General features: G+C 43.8%; 1 long non-coding RNA gene across 1 annotated transcript; it reads left to right on the forward strand.

The window, feature by feature from the left end:
* The first annotated feature begins 967 nt into the window (after positions 1-967).
* On the forward strand, positions 968-18,209 carry LOC135920585 (uncharacterized). Its single transcript, XR_010570279.2, has 2 exons — positions 968-1,280; positions 17,131-18,209. It is a non-coding gene; the product is annotated as an uncharacterized lncRNA (long non-coding RNA).
* Positions 18,210-26,014: the final 7,805 nt, after the last annotated feature.

The following is a 26,014-nucleotide window of genomic DNA, read 5'->3' on the forward strand; positions in this document are numbered from 1 at the left end:
TGTTGGGCTAACTTTATATCTGGGTGGCACCAACTTGAAACTTAGAGGTGGTCCAATGTCCATTCGAGCGCTGCTGAGCTCCCTTCGAGTTATTAACATCGCGTGGGCAAAGTCCTCACAGCACATCGCCCAATATATTGCAACGCCATCCAAAACTACCCCCTTGCCCAAGCCCTCATCTCTCCCACCTATCACTACCGCCGAGTGGCTCACCGAGGCTCTTCACGACCAGCGATTCCTTGCGGACTTTATTGGTATAACGCTGAAGCACGCTGCAAGCGACGCGCTTAAATGAGGATACCAATGCATTTTCAAGCGAAGCTTGTATTGGCTCACAAGTCTCGGTGCGTATATGGTCCCACCAAAACCCAGTTGCTCCCAGAGCAGAGCAGCTGCGGGACAGGGCGGTTCGATGAGCTGAAAGCTGCACCGGTGCCGGAGCGCGAGTCATTATTAAGGATTTCAGGTGCATAGGTGCGCGCTCACGCCACGTGCGCCACCAATTAGAGCCATTTCGCTTCAGCCTGGAAAGGAAATGGCAGGAAAGGGTCTCGCGCACACTGGGCCGGCCTCGTTTCGATTCAGTTCCGTCTCGGAAAACGAATGGGCCATCCACGCGTTGTGCGTTCCCACGAGGAACAGGCAGCGTCCCACAAGCGGCGGTGAGAACTCGCCCGTGAAATAGCTCGCCATCGGCGCACCGATCCAGCTCAGTGTGGCCCCAGCCCCGGCAATGGGAGATTAACGAGACAAAGATTCCGAGCTGAGCGAGCGGGAGGCCGAACCTGTGGGATGCGTAACGTTGACGAAGGTCAGGTCACGTAGTACAAGCATGATTTACCCAGACTTTTCGGCAGGGGAAGCGTTGGTCTTCTGTACTACCTTAGGATAAAGTGATTTCTCTCTCGCGCGCAGGCAAGCAAGCACGTTGAGACGTTTGGCGCGTTTTCATTTGGCCTTACCGAGACACGATTGGAGTGCAGGAGCGAGCTTGCGTCGACAGGGAACGGCGCGCATAACATAGGCTCGCGAGAGCGACGGCGAGGGTGACATGACGTCGCGGCGCCGCGCTCTCTCTCACGCAACACTGTGGCAGCTGGTGTTCACCTGTCGACCGCTCTGCTCCATCGAAGCGCGCTCGTGCCCGGCGTTCCGGCTCAGTTGGTACAACTGCGCTGAAGGGACCGGAGGCAGCGAGAAAATCTGGCCCCTGCCCACTAAAGCCTAAGCATTCTTTGCCACCGGGAAGGCCTCGGACACGCATAAGCTAGGAAAATCAAGTAAGCAAAGATTAAGTAAAAACGAAGTCACAGCCGAGCCTAAGAATCCTTACGCATTAGTTGACAACTCGCAGAATTTATGTAGCTACTTTTTTTAAACATTTATCATGACGCTGATTTATACAATTTTGTGCTTAAATGTACAAAATGTGGCCACCCTAGTGTGACCAAGTTAAATAAATGGCTGTGGCTTAGGTAAGGTTAAGCCCAGGATGCGAAGCATACTAGCCTTTATTTTAGTTGTTGAACCACTGTTTAGCTTGGTGAACTGCTGTTGCTTGGCTATATTTGGTTCGGCTAGACGAAGAAACAACTCATGCGTTACTCTGCTTCGCCTTGGACGCCCCGCATTGGACGCGGTGAGCGTCGAGCAACGCAGCGTTCGGCGCGGCAACGAAATGTGCGCCTGAGCAAGAGACGCATGCCTGAGCCTTAGAAACAGCTCGTTTCTAAGGCAACACCGCATTCACTAGAGGCGCTTTTGTACCGCTTTGAAGCATCGTACTCGTGGCTCAGTGGTAGCGTCTCCGTCTCACACTCCGGAGACCCTGGTTCGATTCCCACCCGGCCCATCTTGCAAGAGTTGAGCCAAAGCCACTTCTCCTCTGTCGTGACGTCACGGTGTCACGTGGTATTCAAGGCGACACCGCCGCGCCTGAGGATCTGGGTTGAGCCCTCGTAATATGCTTCGCATAAAAATAGCATCAGCATAATATATGATGCAGATCCAATGCACTTGTTGGAATCGACATAAGGTGAAGCTTTCCCTCAATGGTCAATTAATCCTTACATAGCTAGCTGCAATATGTATAGTTGTCTTTAGTTTCATCCGATGCAAAACGGACAAATATACAATACTTGCTTATGCACTGCACGGGTCCCAACTTTAATGTAATGTATACATAGTTCGATGAACTCACTTATAGGTCAGCTCAATAGGACTTGAACCAACCGGTTAGGCTTAGTTCGTGTGAGCCTGGCTGAGTAGAATTTTGGTGAATATGATTCAGAGCAATGTTTTCTGAGTGGAATCTTGGTGTATAGTGTCTGGTTTGCTTTGAAACACATATTATCAGTGTGGTGTGAGGGCCATTCTAATGTGTGCATAGTTCTGACTCCGAAGTATTTGAAACAAGCTGCATTATTCAAAGGATGTTTTCCGATCAGTACATGAAGGAAACTTCGCCCCTACTTGAGAAAATACCCGTAAAGGTTATTTTATTATAGTTCATATTCATGTCCCATTTTTAACACCACTTATGGAATGCCTGTAAGCGTCTGTTCAGGCGAATTTGGTCACCTTCGCGAGCTATTGTGGAATAAATCAAACAATCAACGGCAAAAAGGTTTATTTTACCTGGCTGTTCAGCTAGTACACTGATATCATTAACAAAAAACAAAAACTGTAGTGATCCTAAAACAGAACCTTGGGGAACCCCCGAATACACGCACTGTGGACTTGAAGCGCAATTCTCAATCCTTGCAGACTGTTGACGCATAGATAAGTAGGCCTCTATTCATTTTAATAACTCTTTACCTATTCCTATTTACAAAAATTAAGAAGCAATTTACGGTGAGAAACCTTATCGAAGCCTCTCCTAAAATAAACACTTATTACTTCTGTTCGCAGGCGTGCATCCATGTTCAAGTAGATATCATGGAGTGTTTCTGTTAACTGTGTCATTGTATGAAGGCCGTTCCGGAATCCATGTTGGTTTGAGAAATGTAACTGGTTAGTGTCCAGATAACAAATAGCATGTTTTGCAATAACATGCACTAGGACCTTACAGCAAACTGACGTCAAGGATATGGGTCGCTAATTGTTTACTTGCGTATGGTTGCCATTTTTAAAAACTGGGTTTACTACTGCATTGTACCACCCTTGTGGAAGTGAATGCATTCAAGTCGATTTCACAGATATCATCACTAAGTAAAAGCAAACACTTTCGCAACATTGCTTAAAAAATTTAGTTGATCGATATTCTTCTTCGCGATTCCTGATAGATCCCTTCTTCGCGTCTAATTCAAGCAGCAACGGTAAAACAGTTTCATGGCTGATAATAACTGGTTCCATTGCGGTCGTAATATTGCCGTTGACGTATTCGCCTATGTTGACCGTCATATTGCCGTTGACGTATGCCTTTGTCTGTTATATAAACAGACAGAAAGACTCGATTGAAAGTACCAGCTAAGTCTTCAACGCGTGTCAGGGCCTTTCCCCTGGCGTTTGAGCTATTCAATTTTTATGCGAAGCATATTACGAGGGCTCAACCCAGCTCCTCAGGCGCGGCGGTGACCATGAAATCACGTGACACCGTGACGTCACGACAGAGGAGAAGTGGCTTTGGCTCAACTCTTGCAAGACGGGCTGGGTGGGAATCGAACCAGGGTCTCCGGAGTGTGGGACGGAGACGCTACCACTGAGCCACGAGTACAACGCTTCAAAGCGGTACAAAAGCGCCTCTAGTGAATGCGGTGTTGCCTTAGAAACGCGCTGTTTCTAAGGCGTGCGTCTCTTGCTCAGGCGCACATTTCGTTGCCGCGCCGAACGCTGCTTTGCTCGACGCTCACCGCGTCCAATGCGGGGCGCGTAGTCGCTGCCCTGTAGCCCATTGTCTTACACCCCTTGGCGGGTCGACGGGAACGCTGTCGCGTTCCACTCTTGAAGGCGAAGAAGTAATGCATGAGTTGTTTCTTCGTCTAGCCGAACCAAATATAGCCAAGCAACAGCAGTTCACCAGGCTAAACAGTGGTTCAACAACTAAAATAAAGGCTAGTATGCTTCGCATCCTGGGCTTAACCTTACCTAAGCCACAGCCATTTTTTTCCTTTCTTTCCCCGATATAACGCCACAATTTGCATGATGAGCTATTAAGAAAGTTGGCAAGCCTGTGATTGAAAAACTTTTTTTTTCGAATTTACAAAAGCTTCCTTCATCTCAATTTTTATAGCTGCAAGTTCCGTCACTCTTACTTTTCGTTTTCTAATCCTATAATTTTCCTTTTCATAAGGATAATGCTGCGTGTTATCCAGGGGTTTCGTTTCCGTGTTTTCCTAATACGAGTAGGAACAAAGCGCTCAACGCAAGTTATGATGCTGCATTTAAATATTAGCCCAGTTGCTCGGCAGACTCGCACTGTAATGCCTGCTAGGCTTCATTAAACTGTACTTCTAAAATAAAGATGATGGTGGCGCCATCAGCATTTTTAAAGTCTTTTACTTTAACAGGAAAGAACGGTCTCTCTACACTCCGCACACTGGTCTGTATGATTCGACATTTTATGATCTGATATGCCCTCCAAAATATCTAATGCATAATCTATTATGTTGTGCGATAACAACACGAGGTCCAACAATGACTAACTTTTCTGTAACCCTAGTTGGTTCTTGTACATTTTGTTCTATGCCATGACGAAATTTTTTTTCAGCTAACTGCTTCTGTCTCGCCGGCTAATAAGCTTTGCCAGTTAACATGCTGCAAATCAAAGTCTCCAGCCACTATCAACCTGGTGTTCCTATTAACGTGGTCATCCAGGAATTCGCTTAGAAAATCCAGAAACTCTGGTGAAGACTGGGTTGGTCTGTATACTGCGCCAATGAAGTACACTCTGTTTTCAAATGTGATTAGCTTGCATCTTACACTTTTAGGAACATTACATTCAATCATAGATGCTTGGATGGGATTTTTAACAATGATAGCAGCACTACTACCTCATGAATCTCTGTCCCACCTAAAAAATTTGTACCCGGAAGGGACAATGCAATTACTGCCTATTAGCGCACGCAGCACCGTCTCTGTGAGAGACATTACATGGTGACTATGCGCCAGTAGAATGTATCCAAATTCTGCCACTTTGTCAACAATGCTACGGGGATATAACGCAAGAATTCGCAGCAATGACTGGGGCGGTTTTCTTGAACTGCTCGCAGAACTGTCTGAGTAAAAAAATTCGTCTGGGTTATGCGCACTTGCAGTTGTAGTCATGTCGTCTTTATCTGTCCTGCCACTCCAGCATGTATAACGACGCGGTTCATTTTGATCATGATCCCAAACATACATGCATCCATTTATCTTAAATTTATCATACACCAGTGAGACCCACGAACCCTTTGCTCGGTCTGGCGCAGTACTTTCCCATAATTCCTTTCTCAGATGTTCTGTCTCTCGAGTAGTCAATACGAATGCAGAAAGAAGTGCCCTTTAGCTTTTTACGGTTCCGCATCACTTTTTCTTTTTGGAGGAAATCCATGAAGTTCATACTTACTTTTCTTTCCCTGCCTTGTTCTTGTTTGCCAATGCGATGAATTCTTCCTACCGATTTATTTTCTACCCGCTACATGCTTTTGCGAATGCTTCTCTACGACGACTTTCCGCAAATCGGTTACATTCTCAGTTCTGTCAGCGGGAACAACAAAAACTAGTAGATTATTTATTCTGCTTCTGTTTTCATAATCCAGTAGTCGTTCAGCTTGTTGCACCATGCTTTCAAGTCTTAATTTACTTTTGCATTTTCTGCATGGCCATGCAATGCCTTTTTATTCCTTGTCTTCTTACTAAGTTTAGAGACTTCTTTTATGATGTTGTTTATCTTGTGTTCACATTCTTTCTAATTACGTAAGGTTTGTTGCAATAATTCCGAAATTTTTGGTTCCGGGCGTTCCTCTAAATCCCATGACGGTAATATTAGCAGCAATGTCGACGAACTATCGCTATTATAATATAAGTCAGCCAGTGTCGTAACCAGAAATTTCCTTCGGGAGGGGGGGGGGGGGGTTCACGTTGTAGCTCGGTCTCCTCCTTACACAATTTCTCGAGGGACCAAATGATTGAATAGTAACGACTTTGCCATTGCCAAAGATTCTACAAAGAAATTTTTGAACGCTGCGCACTGTCAAGACAATTAAAATACGCGTTTTGTCATAAAGAATATATTAGTATGTCCCGAAAATTGCGCCCGCAATAACTAATGTCAATGCCTCCATGATTTTGTGGATTTAAAAAGTAAACTAAATATCACACAAACTTTAGAACTATAGCAGTTCGAGACCAGCAAATCAGTGCGTGCCACTGATATGAAAAATGTAAAGGCGTCAAATGAACAAGTTGAAGACAAGTATTTTAATGAAATTTCATCATTGAAGAACCTTTTTTACATTTTTGTACATATTCAACGGCCACGGGAAAATATCAATGACGCGTTCCTTTCTTCCAATGTATTGCACCGGAGCAGCTGTCCCGGGTCGTGTATTGTGAGTAATGGCCCCGAAATTATAGTCGCAACAGAGGGCACATATAAAAAGCAGGAGCTCTCCAAAATATACGAGGGCGAGTCAACCGAAAGCGATCCAATGAGAATATATGACAAATGGGGTACTTTATATAAAAGTAGCCTCCATAAGCATTTAGACGTTTGTCCCGCTGAATAACGAGTCCCGTGATTCCCGTCTCATAAAACTCCTCGGGTTGCAGCTTCAAAAGATCTGTGACTGTCACACGTTAGCGTCCGACACAAATCTGTTTCCCTTGAGCGGTTTTTTCAAACGCCCTAAAGTGTGAAAGTCGCCAGGCGACGGGTCTGGGCTGTATGGCGGATCTTGGAGTGTTTCCCACTTGAACTTTGCCACTTTTGTGTTAACCACATCAACGGCGTCTGGACAGGCATGGTCGTAGAGCAAGGTAAACCCGTTCGTCAATTTTCCACATCGTTCGCTCTTGATTGCGACGCGCATCCGATCGGGCGTTTAACAATATCGCAAACGGTTGATATTCTCTGCAGGTTTGGGAAATTCGATCAGTAATAGCCCCTGATGATCGAAAAAAGTCAACACTTTCCGGTGGAAATAGGGGGCTTTCCTTTCTTTGGGGGTGGTGAATTCGAATGTTTCCACTGTAAGCTTTGCCGTCCTGTTTCAGACTCGTAGTAGTGGCGCCACGATTAGTCGTCGCTCAGAATTGGAGACAAGAAGTTGTCACGCTAATTTTGATACCGCATAAGGTGAGTCAAAACAGCGCCGAAACTATCCGTCTTTTGGCGGGTACTCAACATGTTTGGCATCAGTTGCGCACAAAAGAGCTGATAATCGAGATGTTCACGAATTATGATGTCAACCGAACCGTGACCGCTGTTCACACGCTCTGTCAGATTCACCGATGCTTATCCTCAGTTTTTGTCTAATCAGCTCATCAACCTATGCAATTGCGTTGGTAGTGATTGCATGGTAGCATTGGCTTTGCCTTGGATCGTCTTTGCCAGTTTGACATCCTTCGTTGAACCGTTTGCTCCAACGCTTCACAGTGGCCAATTAAATGCAATGTTCAACGTGCACGGCTGCCACATGGCGACAAACTTCTTTCTGGGGAAACACGTCCAGCTGTAGTAAATCTCACGACACCACGCTGTTCAACTATTGAAGCCTCCATTATGTCCCGCATCCATGTTCAACCGAGTGTATGAAGGTTATAAACAACATTTATCCTCGAACCCGTTTCTCACTTTTGTAAATGAGGTGCCTGTGTACTACGCGCATGTCCCGCAGATATTGAACCGAACCATTGGTGAGCGGGATGGTTAGGCTCACTTGCATTTGACTCGCCCCTGTACATTAGAAATGCGAATATACGAAAGTAGAAATGCGATAGTACAGCTTGATAAAGCGCAAAAAAGTGTAACTGGAAACAAAGTTGACTGCACATATACACAACACCTCACAGCAATATATAGAGATATACGTATGTTTCCAATGAATCTCCTTATCTAAGAAAAAAACACTGTATGTAATGCGCCAAACAAGGCAAACAAACATGCTGCGCAATTACAGACTCACAGGTCATAGAATCCTAATGCCTGCCGCCCTTCCCTCCACTGCCTCCGATGTATTGCGCGCGACGGAAGAAGGCGCGCTTCCTCCCCGCTTTTATCGCTTGCACATAGAAGACTGAGCCACCTTCGTCGGCTCACCGATGCCACCCCCTCTACACTTTCACTCACACTTGCAGCCTGCATCGCGCGGTCATGATGTTATCGCTCTTGGACTTTATACGGAACATGAGGGTGATGGTGATGGCAGGAATGTCCTGGAGTGTCCATATAATTACTATCGAAATAATATAATAAGAGTGTCCGGTAACTGAAGCGTCCCGCGGCCCGATACTTTCCGCAAAAGATGAAGAACTAACAAAATCGAACTTTCACCATGCGGTAATTCGCTGCGCCGCAACAATGTCCTTTCTTATCTTTTGTGGGGACGGGGTACCAAAATGAAAAAAAAGACGCCAAGGAAACCACAGTAGTCACAATCGAATGCCTACTTTGGGCACGTGATATGGCTACCGAAGGAATATTGTAGAAAATGTGAGACGCGTGGTCCACACGGAAACGTAAGCATAATGCTCGGTCTCCATGACCGGTGAGACAAGAGTGACCGGAGAGGTTGCGCCCAAGCAAATGCGTTGCATCCGTTGAGTAACGACAGTGATGGAGGCGAGCGCCGATTCTTTCTTTTTCTCGTCCGCTAGCTAGAAAGCGTCCAAAGCTCTGCCAGGCGAGAATTCAATCGGCGAGAGAAAAACGAACCCGCACAGAAGCGCGCCTCGCGGTGGGCGGGGCAACACGAGAAAAACGCATGCGCTCGAACTGGCTCTTGCAGCCTGAGGGTAGCGCGAACAAGCAAATTGAAGAGGCTCAATGTGCCCTCGCGAATAAAAGTCAAAGCAGAAAAATAAATAAGAACGTTGTTACCTTTGCTGGCTTTAGTGTCTTCATATGAATACTTTGGCGCAGGTAAAAGAATGTTGATACTCTTTTTTGTGACATCATGGCACAAATGAACCACCGTAACGCTCCGTCCCATAGAACCTCGCTGCAAGCTTTGTCAACTTGTCTGATTGTGTGTTGATTTGGCTTGTTCGCTCTATGGTCCGATGTACGACTTTTGAAAAGTTAATGCTCCTTCGGCGTCAGATGTTTATAACAACATTAAGCCGACAAATTTCAGAATTGAAAACCTAAACCACGACTTTGGAAATGTGAATGCAGCTTTCGTATCAAACGTCTACGAGACATTTATACCCGTAAAGTTTCACAATTGAAATTCATGAGCTCCGTAGAGTACGCGGAATGCACGAGATGCCGCGACGACCCTGCACGCCATCAAAATGCCCTAGAAATTTTGTGTTTGGATGGGCTCCTTGCCTCCTTGACTCGAGGTGCACTTCGTTGCCACGAAATTCGCGTTAAAAGTTGTGTTGGTCGGCATTGCACGAAAGCACGCAAAATTTTCAAGGGGGGGGGGCTGAATTTCCTTTCACCACCCCCTTCCCCTTGCTACGCCCCTGGAGGCAGCGCAAGCTCACCTGAAGCTCACCCGACACCGCATAAGCTAGGCTGAGTAGAATTTACGGGAGTCTGCAGACACGCTACTAATAAATCACGCCATGCAATATAAAAGCACACAGCTATTTTAACAATATAAGAAAAAGAAGATTCAGATACACAACTGCCATGCCGTCTTTGTATATTTTGCAAGTTGCATGATACTTATTTTACAGAGGCAGTAATGGCGGGAGACGGTTATATGAGTTTATGCTGTAACAGGTACAATTCCAAACTCATTAGCAATTTCGTCATGCTGGGTACAGCCTATGGCTCGTAATACGTATGCACAGTTTATTAGTTGCGGACGGGCAAGAACCGTCCACACTTGAAAAGGTGCTAACATTCGCTGGAAGGGAGGCAACCGGCTGAGTTCAATGCACGATTTTGATTCGCTTTCGTTTAATGTGTTATCTACTGCTTATAGAAACAATGCGTGTTGCCTGCTTTTATTATTATTGCGTGTGTTTTAAAGCACGTAAAGAGAGAGGAGCAAGGGAAGGCAAGGATGTTTATGGCAAAGTAGTTTCGTAGAACACTGTTACATGTTGCGGCCAGCAGAAACAAAAGAAATTGAGCACAGTGAAGTAGGTGCAATATGCATTTACCCTTCGAAGTGATGCTTAATACAGGAGCAGCAAGGGCGCAACATATGCAGCACGTTGAATGTTTATTCGTTACTATGCAGCAGAAAAATGACACATTAGGAAAAAGAGATACATCTGTGCATATGATGAGTATCGCGCGTTAACGCTTCTAAAACAAATTAACGATGCTTTTTATTTCCAGTCAAAGCGTTAAATATACTATTTTAGAAAATTTCTGCTTATATATATTTTACGGGTTAACTTCGTGAGTCTAATCAGTCGCGTCACGCAGCGGAACTACCAGAACCTCGGAATGAAATAATTCCCCGAGAAATATACGCGTGAAAGCCGAAGCCCCCGACTGCATGCAACTAAATGGTGGCGCATGTACCGGGACATTCTGGATATTGCACGATTATCTTATATACCATCGACACAGTGTTTGACCATAGTTGCGTATTCTTTAAATTGCTCCGTCCGTAACATCATACCATGCTACAACTGTGGCGTTTTCGTGTATCCCGTGTAGCTTGCACGCAACAGACCAGAAAATTGGGACGATATCCGAAGGCTATGTTTTCTCGTGAGGTGCACCTCGTAGTATTCACATATCGCAATGCGTGTGAATAACCGAAAGGCACGGAAAAATACGTGTTATCAGCAACCGAAGCCAACGTAAAAAAAAGAAACTTCGCCTGGTCAGCAACACATTGTGACAACAAATGTGCATAAAATCACAGAACCGAATCTGACCTACGAGATTTTGTCTGCCTTGCTCGCATGCCGGTGCTGATGGTAGATACCGCTTGCTCAATACACGACGCCACTCAATTTCTTGCATGTTCAAGGCTTGTTGAACAAACATTCATAAATATAAAAAGTTGTTATAGACGTTGTGATGAGCTACTGACGCCATTTCACAAAAAAAAAAGAGAAGAAACTGCGAAAGAACCGTTGTGTGTTTCGGAGCAATTTCGACGATAAACCGCAGCTTCGGTGCGAAGTGCCAACAAACGGTTGGTCGCAGCCGCAGAGGGAAGAGCCAAAGTAGGCCCCTACGAGTGCGGTTTCGGTCGCATGCGAGCGAAATAGCACATCCAGTGCGACGATATTCGCATCATTTGAAAATGGCTTGACACATTTCTCAACGTTCGCACATGCCGGTGCGCCTTGCATTTCGCGCCGCTAGAATGCTCCGAGTGTTCGTAGCACAGCGTGAGAGAGTATTCCCGCTGCACAACAGGCCTGCTACATAACTCGTTTCTACGCTGGCGATACTTTCTGTCGCTATATTGGTTCTGTGCTGAACACATTACAGTCATCAGGAGACTTGCTCTGCTGAACTTTCAACAGGAGTTCAGAAGTACTCGTCCGGCCGATACGTTCCTTTGGCAGTGCTTTGAATTTCGAACCCTATCGCCTATAACTGTTTGTGTGTTACCGTGTTTTGGGTGAGCCGTAATGAAGCCTATTTGGTGAGAATTTACCTGCAACCTCTCTCTACGCCGTCACACGTTACCCGTTAGTTAAACGCCAAGGTAAATTATTTAAGCTCTCGCGAATCCTTCTGTTGCCGCCTCCAACCTCAGCGGATGTGCACTTCAATTGTTTTCGGTGCTGTGGAAGATTACCAAGCGGCGGGAGTTTGTAGGTAGGCGCGTATGACTAAAATGTCCCTGAGGCAACAGCTGAGCGCAAAATAGAGCCATCTGCTGTTAGAGGAAGAAAATGAGTCGCGGTAACGAAATCGCACTAGCAGTAGGTGTAACAACAGTCCATATCCGAAGCACACCAATTTTGTTTCCTATTATTCGGCGCTGTAGCATGCATGAGATTGTACCTTTCTACCTTCTCGCATATTGCTCTCTTAGTCCAGCTATCACGCTAAGTGACTGCAATGCTCCCTTGTCAAACATTTGCGTCCACAATGTGCATGCATTATTCAGGCTGCTTTCTCACCCCTGTAAGTTTTGGAAGTCATTATGAAAACACAATTTTGCTAAATTTTTGAAAGAAAAGCCTTTCAAGCGTTATATTTCAAATGACTCAAAGCTTTTAAAGAAACACATAGCAGTTGCTTATGAAGTAGGTTTTATCATCGCTCAGTGCGAGAACGTTCAGCGAAAAGTTAGTAATAACCACCCGCCCACCCCTTATGTAATACCCCGAAGAGGGGTCTTTAAGGAAATAAAGTGAAAGTGAAAGTCATTCAAATTTATGGCACAAACTGAAATCAACGTACTCGGATGTATTCCTTAGGTAAAAATAGTGCGTGTGTCACAGCAAGGCTGCATCTTAGTTTTGTGCCGTACACATAACGGCAGCACATTCCTTACAGGTGTGTGCCATTTATTTACTCTCTTCGTACTACAGAATAGCCGTGCTCACAACATCACTTCTACTAACGCCTTTTCATAGTTGATTATTCTAACTCTCCACAAAGATAAGACAATTCGGCCACCACGTTTTACTGCCTTCCATTACATACGCTTCGACTGTTTGGTGGTCCAGATATCCGCCTCACAACTGACATCAACAACTACATTTACACAGTGTACTCTACTTCTTTAGATCACAGGAGCTTCCAGAGCGACGCGAATAGATTCATTATACGATGAGACGCGCACATTACCTCTACACATTGAATTAGATCGTATCAACGCACAGTTCATACTTTTCACATCAAGATCAGTTACATCTTACGAGACCCAAACATACCAAGCCGCCACCGAAAAAGACCCTTCCATTTCGCACCTCCCACATATTCCACATGATTACACGTCACTTCCCAACCCGTATACAATTTTTTCACTGAAGCACCACTCACGTCGCATTCAGCCAAACCTGCGTTCATCATTCTTGATTCTTTCCAAAAAATACAACAATCTTGCGCATATGAAGTTATTCACAAGATGCATTTACGAAGATGCAAAATGCTAGCGGAGACGTGGGAACGCCCAGTCAGACCGTCTTGAAATTCCGTTGTCTTTGGAGCCGTTATCGTTCTCTTCCCTGCCCTGTAAAAATAGCTGGCCATTACGAATTCGTTAGCGTGTAAAGAGTTTAATTGACTGGGAATTTATAGTGGCGAACGCAACGGTAATACCTGAACACCGAGCATAAGCGATGATCCTATGACTCGCGTTGGTGGTTATGATCACGTACAATACATATGATAGAGCGCAGGGAAAAATGAGGACAAAAAAGGTACATTAGACGCACAGGCGCTTTGAGCATGCGTGTCTAATGAACCTTCTTTTCTCGTCGTGTTTCACTGCGCTTAGCTACCTTCGCTAAAAATGTTCCAACTAGCCCATTACCATCTTTGATTCTGATTGTCCAGCATTCGTCGCCTTTGCTACAATTACCCCTGTGGATGAAAAAGAAGCCGTCCTGGTTACCATGATGGGCGGGTCGTAGTACGTCTTGAGGCGGTTCAGATGTAAAATGTCTCATCCGCAACTGCGCAGGTCCTCGAGTGCACGACCGTTTCGGTGACGTAGTAGTTAACGACGTGGTAAGGACCTTCATGTTGGGTAAACGTTTCCAAGAGACACCAGGTATCTTGGCAGGAACTGACCGCCACGCTAGATCGCCAAGATGTAATATGGGCCCGCTGGTCTCAGCGGGGTTGCTATTCTGGCGCTCCTGGTCAGTTGAAGTTAAGGCCCACGCCTGTTCACGGCACTCCTCAAAATGCTTCGCAACTGCAGAAACAGGCACACATTTAGACGTATTCGGCCCCTACGGGAGAATCCTGGCGATAGTGCGCGGCGGGTAGTGACTGGATAGTAGGAAGAAGGGCGAAATGCCAGTGGTTTTCTAAGCAGCAGCGCTGTATGCGTGGGCGACAAAGGACGGTATGAGGTCTCAGTTTGCGTGGTCATAGGCGGAATGCAATTGAGAGTGGTTCGCAGTAGTTATCTAACGAAGAACGTGGCACTGATAGAGGAGTGCCTCAAATGTTTCAGGCAAGAAGACACGCCCCCGATAAATAAGCAGTTTATGGGGGGGGGGAACCATGACGCAGGATAAAACGACGAAGGAGGAACTAGGCAACGTCGCGTTTTCTCGCTCCCGAGATGGTGGTGGTTTCCCCGTAGGGTGTCAAAGTGGCACTTGCAACGATGGCCCAGTGATTAGCAGCAGATATCAGAAGTGGCTGACAGCAATCCATGTCAATATGTGCAAATGGCTGAGCCGGGCAATGTAGAGGCGAACGAGGGTGGTTGCTTGGGCCAGTTGGTAATTCATGATCAAAAATACCCTACAGCGCGAAGGACAAGGGCTGCGAGAGACGACATACACAGTGCTGTACGCTATATATGACAATGTAGAGGCCTGGCGACAGTTAGGGTGAACATATGCGGTCGGCGATCGGGGCAAAAGTGAACAAACTTTTGAACGTAGATGTACGTTCCCTCGCCAGTAGTACCGCTAGTAGTAGTACCGCCAGTAGCAGTAAATTTATAAAACTCCTGAATGTGCACCCGATCAGTGTATAAGAATGGATAGGTTGCGGAACGCAGACTTCGAGGTAATAAGTACTAGTAACTAGTAGTGGCCGTCTGATAAATAAGTGTTCGGTTGTGTGATTTGTGTGAGTGGGGAGTTGTGTTTAGAAATCGGCGAGAAAGTCTTTAAGGGAGCAATCCAGTGCTTCTTGCACTTCTAGGGACGATTGTGCCAATGTAAATGGACGAAATGGTGGACTGAGACGCTGGGCAACAGGAAATTTCACTGGACAGGTGAGAGCGTCCCTGTGCATCGCCGTCAGAATGTTGGCGCTCTTTCGGTACACGAAGCGGATGTCATACCCTTGAAAGCGGAGTGCCTAGTGGGCAGGACAGCCTGAGGGATATGTCAATGATGAAAGCCATCACAGTGCATGATGGTCTGTATCGACATTGAATGGGCGGCCATAGATATAGGGACGGAGCTCAGTAACAGCCCAGACAATGGCTATACATTCCTTCGGCGTCAAAATGTGATTGATTACTGCTTTTGTCAGTGTTCGACTTTCGTCTGCACCGACATGTTCAGCGACATCGAGCTTGCGTTGCGCATGAACAGCGGTGAGGCCGACACAGCTAGCTTCCGTGCGTACTGGAAAATGGAAAGTGAAGTAAGAAGAAGGTACAGATTCTTGAAAGAGTGCTAACACTCATGTGACCCCAAAGAGGGAGTGCCGTTGCTTCCGAGTAGTTTCTTCATGCGTCATACAAATGCGGCAAAATTTTGAGTGAGCGAACGGTACTAAGAGTCAAACGAAACTGCGTAGTTCTGTTACGGACGTTGGTTTAGGAAAATTCAGCGATGACGGGAAGGTTGGCTGATTTGCCCAAGACACCGTCCATGGATACATGGCCTTGTACGCTGCGAAGCGGCGCTTTTTCAAGTTCCATTGCAGTAGGCGATCGTTCACCTTGCCAGGACACATTTGAGACGCTGAAGGATCGCGTTCAAGTCCGAACCAACGGCAATATCGTCGAGATACCAGAGGCACATATACCATTTCAAGCCACCTAAGACTCTGTCCATCATGCACTCAAACGTTGCGGGCGCATTACAAAGTCCAAAGGGAATGGCGTTAAATTCGTGTTAACCATCAGGGGTAACAAATGCTGTCTTCGGATGATCAACTTCTTACTGGCACGTGCTAATAGGGCAACCTCAAATCTAATTAGGGAAAGAATTCTGCTCTTTTTAGGCAGTTTATGGCGTCATCTATTAGCAGCAGGCCATAATACGTTTCTGCGAGTAAATTTGTTAAAGCATCGGCAATTTACACAGCAGTGAACAGAACCATCCTTCTTCGTAACAAGGACACCTGATCGGCCAACACTAGCCTTCTCAGTGAGATACATCTGACCACTTTATAATTCCTTGCTACCTCAACACAGTGGCACATGATGAACAATCATTAACATAGACAGTCTTCGCTTCATCATGTTTTTTTCTGTGCACTGTTCAGGAAATCTTGTAATGCTGCGAGACTGAAAAGTCGCTATCGCCCGGAACGCTAACTTCGATCGCCACATGCAAGAAAACTAAAAGGCATATTAGAAAACCAGTTGTATATTATTTTCGGTACATAGACTGCCAATAATAATACTGACAAAAAGTCATTCGCGTAGCTCAAATTATTACACAGAGTAATCAAAATATATTGATACATCCCCCCCGATCCCCTTATATTGCTACAAGCAAGCATTGCTAAAATCATGGCTAGTTCAAAGAACGCTCGTTGCTCGTGAGGCGAGTGTTCTTTCGCACGTGGATGAAGTATGCTAACTTCTTGTTTTATCCAGTAGTACTCACTGTCAGACATACGATAGAAAACTAAACGAAAGACTCTTTTCTCCGTAACACGACCGACGGAAGAAAAGTACAGTGCGGCTTTACAGAGTTCGAGTGTCTTAGCAAGAATGCACGCATGCATTCTTACATGCGTGCATTTACTCTGGTGAGCCTGATGCCGCTTAGCAAACATGCATTCTTTGCAGTGAAATCTGCCAAAGTATATGACCACCCGATGTCATAAGACAGAGAATAAATAGCGGGACAGTAGAGGACAGGTGGTTCTGCTCCATGGGACCCGGAACATCGTCAATATTGGTAGCATAATATGCCTCCTAAGTGTCCGTCAAAACACACGTTATCCTTGGTACAGTACGACCAAGAGTCAGCGTACTGAGCATGATTGGCAGGACCACTGCAATCTGAAAACACAAATATACGCAGTGCCAATCATTTCACAAAGAGAATTTTTGAAAGGAAGTAGTGCACCAGAATAAAAAAAAATTCATAATGCGAATAAAAGTCGCAAAATTACAGTTATAAAGTTACAAAGTGTGTTCTAAGAACAATGTAATTTTTTTGCTGTTTCAGGCGAAGCGTCTACGTAGCGCTCATGTCCAAGGCCAAGCCATTCACTCAAATCATAGACGGTACCCATCGAGATCCGCATTGGGATCCAGCCTTCGTTAGAGAAGCGTTGAAATTTCGAGCACAACAAGGAGATTTAGTCCTGCATTCATTTCCGAAAAGCGGCACCCACTGGGTTCTTTATATTGTGCAACTCATTCTCAAGAAAGGCCAACCAATCACAAGTCATCTTGCTTTCTCGCAGAACATGGTGTATCTTGGATCGGGAGGCCCCGACGACTTAAAGCCAAGCCTGCCGCTACGTCTGTTCCAATCACACTTTCCCGTAAGAAAGGAATTAATGAGCAGTGAAGCAAAGTACATCTACGTGACGCGGAACCCTTGGGACGTCTGCGTGTCATTCTACCACATGGTGACCACTATGAGCGTCTACCGCTTCCAAGGTGGCACATTCGACGAATTTTTTGATGCTTTTCTTGGCGAGGACGTTGCCGGCCATGGGAACTACTTTAATCATGTGGTTTCAGGATATGCCATCAAGGACATGCGCAACGTATTTTTCCTCACTTATGAGAACTTGATAGCAGACACCCGAGGCACCGTACTGAAGCTCGCCCGTTTCCTGGGCGAAAGTTACGCAGTGGATTTGGAAAAAGATGAGTGCCTCCTTCGTGACTTACTTGAAAGATGTTCAGCGGATCGAATGAGAGATATAATGGTCGCGGACCTGAGCCCTATCTCAAATCCTGTCATGGAAAAAGTGCTGCGGCGCCTTGGCGAAACTTGTAAGAATGAACACCACGGCGACAGCAACAATAAGTACCACTTCGTAAGAAGTGGCAAAGTGGGCGGATGGAAGAAGTATTTTTCACAGGAACAGCTGCAGCGCCTGGAGGAAGCAATAAAGAAAGTAGAAAGAATGTCGCCTGTGATGGATCTTTGGAGCGATATACGTGAAGAGGCCAACGAGGTGGCTGCTGCGAAATACAGAAAATAGAGGCGCGAACATGGCGTTTTTCAAGCCATGTACCCTGTTTCTTTAGTTGTTTCAAGAGTACATTCAAATAAAACTGTTTCAACTGTGTCCTTTCATTTTACTTTCAAGACTGAAGAAATACCAAGGCTTAAGAAATGCATGACGGAGCTTTGGACGAATGACCGTTTGTATAGTTACGTTGCTATCTGCTTCCTTGTAGATTAGAAGTTTCCGTGTGTAGCGTCACAGCACAAGGTAAAGAATTTCTCTGTGCAGATTTTGTTTGCCGTAGCTTTTGGATTCGACATGGGGCTGTAATCTGGTAATTGTGTAATGTTAGCAAATCTCCTTTCGTAGGAACCTGTTGCCGTCGGGTGTTTTAAACCAACGAGGCGGGCTCGAACGTCTAACGCCGCGTGCGTATGTTTCTGCAAAACCCAACCAATATTGCAGTGGATGCCCAGTGGCTTGATATCGGTAAACACACTTCATAAACAGAAGGGTAAACCACATGACAGGCACGTTAAGAAGTGTAACCATCTAGAAAAAAATTATAACATTTTCCTTAATGAAAGTGGCACTGCGGCCCACTCTTGCGGATCGGCTAATAGTTGTGTGGCTTTCAGAAATGAGTAAGAGAAAGGAATAAATAATAACATTCTTGCAAGTCAGATGACGAGGTATTTTTTTAAAGGAGCCGCGTGAGACAGGCACAAAAACCAAGGCGAGCAAAAGAGTGATGAGTATATAAAGATTAAGGCTATGGAGTGCAAGCATGTGTGAGTAGCCTTAACTGTTACCCACCGCGAAAGCGGTCAGACAGGTCACAAGTTAGAAAGAGCAGAAACAGCGAATGTACGGCTTTAGGCAAGAGACCTGCATGATTTCTGTAGTGCGAAAATGGCGGTCAGCCGCTGAGAGAACAGGAGCAACGCCGCAGACGATGGCATATGTTGCTTGCCCGATTACTATACACACTAGAAAAAAAAAAGAGTACCGCTTACTCTTTTCGGAGAGTCTGGACTCGCCACGTATACGACACACTTTGTGGGAGACACCCGAACTCTCTTTTGGCGGAGAGTCCCGAGACTATCTGTGCTCCATACAAGGTGTTTGTGCGACTCCGCACACAATAGTCATGCATACTCTGTTGTAGTAGTCGCCTATACTCTCTCAAAAGGGTTACAAGACTAGTGCTGAGGGAGTCGGTTAACAATTCTTGCTGAGTCAGACGACTCAAGATAAAGTGTCACATGAACACTGAAAGAATGATTCCGGTAACTTTTCTAGATGAGTCTGATGACCCCAGCAGTGTGTGTCAAGTTACCCTTAGTGCGTGGTGCCGGTCTCTTGCAAATAAAGTAAAGCAACTGATCCACGTAAGTCGTTTCACTCTTGGATGGCAGTGTCGAGCCGCTTTTCAAAATGTGTCAAAAACTCTTGCTGTAAGTACACACGACTACGGCTAGTTCTCAAGAAGACTACTGTGAAAAGACAACATAGGATAACAAAGACACCACAGTAAACGTGCCAAAAAGCACATGGCAGGCTAGCAAGAAAAAGCTAATATTTCATCCATCTTTGATATTGTCTTCTGGAAAATTGAAATGTATCAGTCAGCACAGAATCACTGTGAAAGCAAGACAGTTCTCATTACTATTAAACTGGAATCAATAGCCAACCAAGCAAAATGTAGCAAAAGCAAAATCCAATATGTAGCCTGCAGCTGCATATGCATGACACCGCAATGCCACTCAGAACCTTGATGAGACCCCAAAATATTATGTAACTCATGTAGAAGTTTAATTCACCACCGCACAAGTCTCTTATAATATGCCAAAAGATTTATATGTTCAACCTATTTCCCTGTTCTAAACTTACGACTTAACATTCTAAGCAAGTAAGCTACACATAACAAATAAGAAAGGCTGCACTTATGTGCAAATGAGACCCATATAATAAAGTGCAATAAAAACAACATTCCAACTTAGATTACATTATCTATGCATCATACTATGCTTGTTAAAAACAACTGGTTGGCAATCGATAATCCAATCTAACAGTAAAAACAGCTGTCTTACCTTATGGTACTCTTGTTGGCACTTTTTCCCACACAATTTGTGCATGTTAGCGTGAGATGAAAATTGATCTGAACAACACCACATTAAAAAGTTGTGCATCAATTTTATTCTGTCATACAACGTGCAACAGTGTATAAAAACTTCATCACTGACAAGATTACAAAAATAAATACAGCAACACTTATACTGATCATTTATTTATGTTGAGAAACATACTTTTGCAAGACTAAGTATAATAGCTGACATAGACAATTTCACAGGTAGAAATAACCGCTAATACAAAACTTTCCATAATGCAAACACATTTACAAAATAAGTAGCACAGGTAGCTGTATTTTGTTACGGCAAAGATGGCGCATGAATTATGAGGGCAAGGAAGGAAGCAGAACACATAAATACCCAGCTACATGCACGCAGCTGTAACAATACACATAGTGCACAAAGATCCAGAAGAAACAAAGAGGAAGATGTGAGGAAGGCTTCTTTTACTCATCACAAGTCATCCTGTAAGAGCACATTATGCACTGGCTGTGATCTATCCTCAGCCCATACATGAATAAGTTACATTAGGTGCCACATTTACAAATCACTCATACAATGTTCTTGTGATTTCCCTTATTCCAATCTTTACCTAAGCAAGCATGACTGAGTTACATAAAGCCTCCCTACGGCTTGGCACATATGCAGAAAGAAGTGTTTCTATAAACACTGGAGGTCACGGACGGATGACTGACACATACCTCTTTTAATTATTTTGTCTTTGTCATTATGATTATCTATCACAGTAGTCTTTTGTAGAGTGAAACACTTCCAGATAATACACTGTGTGCAACCAAGTTTGAATACCTGTTCTCGATTTTGTTTATTTCTACCTTTCTCTGGTGTCCTGCTAAGGTAACAATGGTGCAGAGGATTGTCTTCCCAATGCATGCGTTCCCATACAACAGGAGCAGATGATAAGCCACATTAATGGTGCGTGAAATAAAACATCTGTGCTTAACTTTCCGCTGCCGCTCCAATCTGGAGTGATTTTTTTTTGCTTTCTGTACACCAGCACAGGTGCTACGTAGTCCCCTTGGTGCTCAAAGCAACTCTCACACCCGAGCAGGATGTCCATTTTTTTTTAATTCTAACCAAAACTCTGGTTATGAGGGACAATTGCGAACTTATATTTTCGCTTTGTATCTTAATTATGTTGTTGACCTTTAAATTTAGCCACTTCGCTACTTTTCTGCAGGTGCAGACAGGCCATTGCACCAATGCTAGGTTTTGAAAACACCAGAGCAGGGTAGAAAGCAAGAACAGATATTTATAATTTGGGTGCCCACTCTGCATTCCATGGATATGTTTCAATGAACGATAAAACTACTTGGTAGATAAACATATGAAAGATAAGGGAATTAAGCTCGAAGCCTACCATATCAGTAACTGGGAATTTCATGTGTAAATGAAATTTTGAAATTCCCAGTGATGAAGAAACAGTTTTGACAATATGTGCCAAGGTCACCAACTCACTCATGCTCACAAAGGAAACAAAATAAAAACAAGCAAGATTAAAAGAAGTTCGAACTTGCAACCTAAAGTGAGACACCTCGCATGACTGATTTATGTATTTACTGAGCATAAATTACATCTGGTGCATAATCTGCTTGTACAAGATGACAAACAATGACTTCTGTAAGCCTTGTGGGACAATTCTGTGTGAAAGAGAAATCTATTTGATCATTACCTTTTGGGTATGTGTATCTCAGAACTGCTGCTAGTCTGAGTTCTTACAAAGTAGACGTCATTGAGTACTGTAATTCTAATGCCTGCCACTGCTATAAATTTCTGTTAGTCGCACTGTCATGAAGCAGTTATGTTCAGTAATTAGCGGCAGTCACCGCTGAAACACTCAGTACAAAACACGAAATAAATATATGCAGTCGGAATGTAAATGTCGAACGAAGTTATAATCAAGTCTACATTTCACAGAACTGTTTTTTTTTAGTTAGTGTGCCAATACCATTTCCACATTCACAAACATTTTTGTATTGCTCTCCTGACAAATGCAGGAAAATTCAGTCTTTAACAGAAGCCCTTGGGAAGACAGCCCAGAGTCGCTTTGAGAAGAGGACTTCCCTTAAACTTTTGTCGCTATGTTGTAGGTCACTGTAGCAAGGGGAACATTTTGCTGATTGAATATTACTCGAAATATTTTTATTATTTGTACTAGAGGTTTGAAAAAAGAGCCAATTGTAGAGTTCTTCATGCAGATTTTATATATTCCATTAGATTTTGTTTAGCTGCTTGTCGAGTTATGTTCTACACAACAGCAAAATACATAGTCATATTTGCAGGCACTTTCTTGTGTATTAAATTTTCACAAAAGCAGTGTGCTGCAGCTAACTCAGCTCTTTGTAGACTGCAAAGTGCCAATATCTATTCAAACAGCATGTAAAGTTACTAGAAGTATGCAAGGCCTGCCTACTAGTCTTGCATACTTTTCATGCTATTGTGAAAAAAAATTAGAATATACTTCAAAAACTTTTTCTCACAATAGCATGACAATTACCTTATGCACTTATAATTGTCCTATACTAACGAAATTTCGCATAGATACTATTCAAGATATGCAGAATGCTGATATCTAATTGAAATTGCAATCTGTAAAATTATTTAATGTGGCTTAATATTTTTGCATAGTTCCAGTAATTGTACAAGTCGTTTCGATAGGTGTCATCACTTTGCAGTATATAACTAGCTAAATAAGATACAGCATGAAGCTATTTCTGAAAATTTTATACACAGGAAAGTGCCCACAAGAATATTTTGCCACTGTGTAGGACCATAACTAAAGAACAGCAGCTACACAAAAATCAAATGACAATTCAAATCTAATAAAACACTTTATGAATGACAGTGTATTCAAATCTCTAGTACAAATATATAAAAAAGTTGTTTTGAGGAGTATTTCCCCTTAATAAGTGGGTGTCAGTGTTTTCTACCAAAGTGTCAGAAAATTCCTTCAGGCATACCATGGGGAGCTTTATAAATAGCACACGCACGCATCTGCCTAAAAAGCCCGACGCCCTGCTTGCATTCATTAGTCATTTTTGCATTCTGTTGCATATATGTCACCATTTGCATCCCTAACATTGAGTGCGCAAAACCAAAAACAACCTAATACCGTATTTACTCGCATAATGATCGCACTCGCGTAATGATCGCACCCCTAAATTCTGATGTCAAAATTCAATTTTTTTATTTCTCGTGTAAGATTGCACCCCAAACTTGCCGCAGCGATATGTCATGTGCCAAGTCTTGCTAGTAATGATCGCGCTTACCATCTGTCAACTGCTATGCGAACAACTCTTCAAGACAAACCAAGCAGTCTGCACGCACCAAACATTCTTAAGCAGATGCCCCATTTCATTCCTTCCATCACTTTCCGCACTTATATGACAAAAAAAAAGCTACAACCAAACTTGCCTTTATTATGTGTAGGCTTTGTAATGATTGTGGTCAACAAAAACAACAAAAAAGGCGTCTTTCGTTTCTTCTCGTCTGCACTTGTGGGCACGCAACAAATCGCGAGTGGCAATGATAGCAGCCACGTTTACAGTGATACGTTAGAAGTGTACCGCATTCATTCGCCGATGTTTGTAACGCAGCTAAGATATTCGCCCACCCTTAGCGGAAACGTGCCATATTAGGATACTGGTGAAGACAAATGCCGCAGTTTCCGCAGCCTGCCCGCCATGTGTTCCTATGTCACAGGCAGCTAAGTGCGCCCATCTGTTTCTGTCCCCTCAAAGTGGACATGGCTATGTTATTGCCGCAAACTTGCCGATATTATTCATTACTGATACGGAAGAAACTGTTTGAATGCACGTAATGTACTCGAGAAAAAAAATCGTGTTCGGCACGTTCGGCTTGCTCTGCCAGCCACCATGCTTTTTTTTTGTTGTGTCCCGCAGTACATGCAGAGGCAGCCACCTCTTTGTTGACCTGTTGTCATCCCGTAGCAAATGCCAGAGGATATATTTTTTATCTTTTTGTGGGAAATTTACCCAGCGTAATGATCGCACTTCTGAATTTGAGGCAATTTTTTTACAATAAAGTGCGATCATTATGCACATAAATAGGGCAACACACTGAATTTTTAGCCTGTAAAGCAGTTGTATACAAATGGGGGCAGCCAACTCTAGTGTGACAATAAACAAATATTTGTTCGCACAATAATGAAACCAGTCATAAAATATATCCTACAAATTTGGAAATGAATGCCCAAAGAATCTTGCTGATTGTCACATTAATTTCCTAAACAAGATCTTTTGATGTTTATAATGCCTAGTTTAATTCATTTTCTCTAGTAAATGGGCTCTGACCTAGACCATTCAGTGTAGGAGACTAACCCAGACCTGGAAGCCAATATTTAAATCTGAAATAAAGTCATTCATCCCACGACCACGTCACTGCTATGTCATCAGAAGCGTGCATCCATGAACATATAGTCTGTAAAAGAATTTTTAGATGATCTGTACTGTTCCTCTTGCACTAATAAATTAGGAAATGCATTTGCTATTTAAAGCACTGCTGTAAACCTTTGTGTTTGAGAAATGCAATACTCAAAAGTGTAACACAACCAATGTGTACATGAAACCTACGATGCCTTTGACATTCGTCAGTGTGACAAATAGGCACTGAGAAATGCCAAGAGCATCATAGCTTTCTTGTTTCAAACCTTGTATGCGAGTATATTACTGGTATCTTTGCAGTGAAGGGAAGTCACATTATTATCAGACGTATGAGGGGAACTCATGTTTGTCTAGTTTAACATTTCCTTTTTTTGTGCTCCTACATTTTTTACTTTTCCAAAAATAATGGCTGTTTGAAATAAGTACTCTATATTGCTCTTAAATTTTTCCTGCACCAGAGCCCACGTTGGGTTACATTTCTTGAACACTTTGCAGTGCTGTGGATTATCAAAGGAAGAAAAAAATGCCGTAAGTTTGCATTTTAGCCTTCTGTATAACAAGAAGTATGAACCTATCAATTACATAGACAAGTACAAAATAACTATGAAAAACTTTGCATAAAGACAGACATACATTATAATAGCAGGAATCGATGGCGAGAATTCTAATAGTAAGGAACCATTAAAAACTAGGCACTAAAGACACATAATTATAATAACACAAGTATTTGCTAAGGATTTGAAGAGACAAAAAGAATGTCTCTTCAAATCACTCCACCCCAACATTCATCCATGGTTCGATGAGTGCCCACAGCTGGTGATGCGGTTTGTATAGGTGGAAGCTGAGTGCAGCTGTAAAATAGGTGGAACATGTTGAGGGTCACCAAAGGTTGCACGCTGGTTGCACAGCAGGTTGCCTCGATCTCCGGACTCACTCGACATCATGCGTTGAGCCTGGTTATACGTCGTTTGCAAGAGGCCTGGCCCAAGTGTGTGGCACGGCTTGGGTAAAATTTCGAGGCAACCTGAAAAACACAGATCCATATCTATAAGCAACAAAATATTCTCCATCATAGGGCAAACCTGAAGTTTACCATTGGCACATAGCAGATAATGAAAACAGACACGGGTCACCAGACGTGAGGTATACAGATGTGCAAAAGTCTAAATGAATGTGAAAAGCTGCTTATAGGACGGAATGTTTCCTTCCGTCTTTTGTAGATCAATACTAGTATCTTAACATAAAGTCAAGTGTACTGGGCCCTCCCTAAAAAAATTCAGATAATGGGGTTTTACCTGCCAAAACCACTTTCTGATTATGAGGCACGCCGTAGTGGAGGACACCGGAAAGTTGGACCCCCTGAGGTTCTT

This window comes from Dermacentor albipictus, chromosome 3 (genome assembly GCF_038994185.2).
Source record: "Dermacentor albipictus isolate Rhodes 1998 colony chromosome 3, USDA_Dalb.pri_finalv2, whole genome shotgun sequence".
NCBI classification, from domain to species: domain Eukaryota; kingdom Metazoa; phylum Arthropoda; class Arachnida; order Ixodida; family Ixodidae; genus Dermacentor; species Dermacentor albipictus.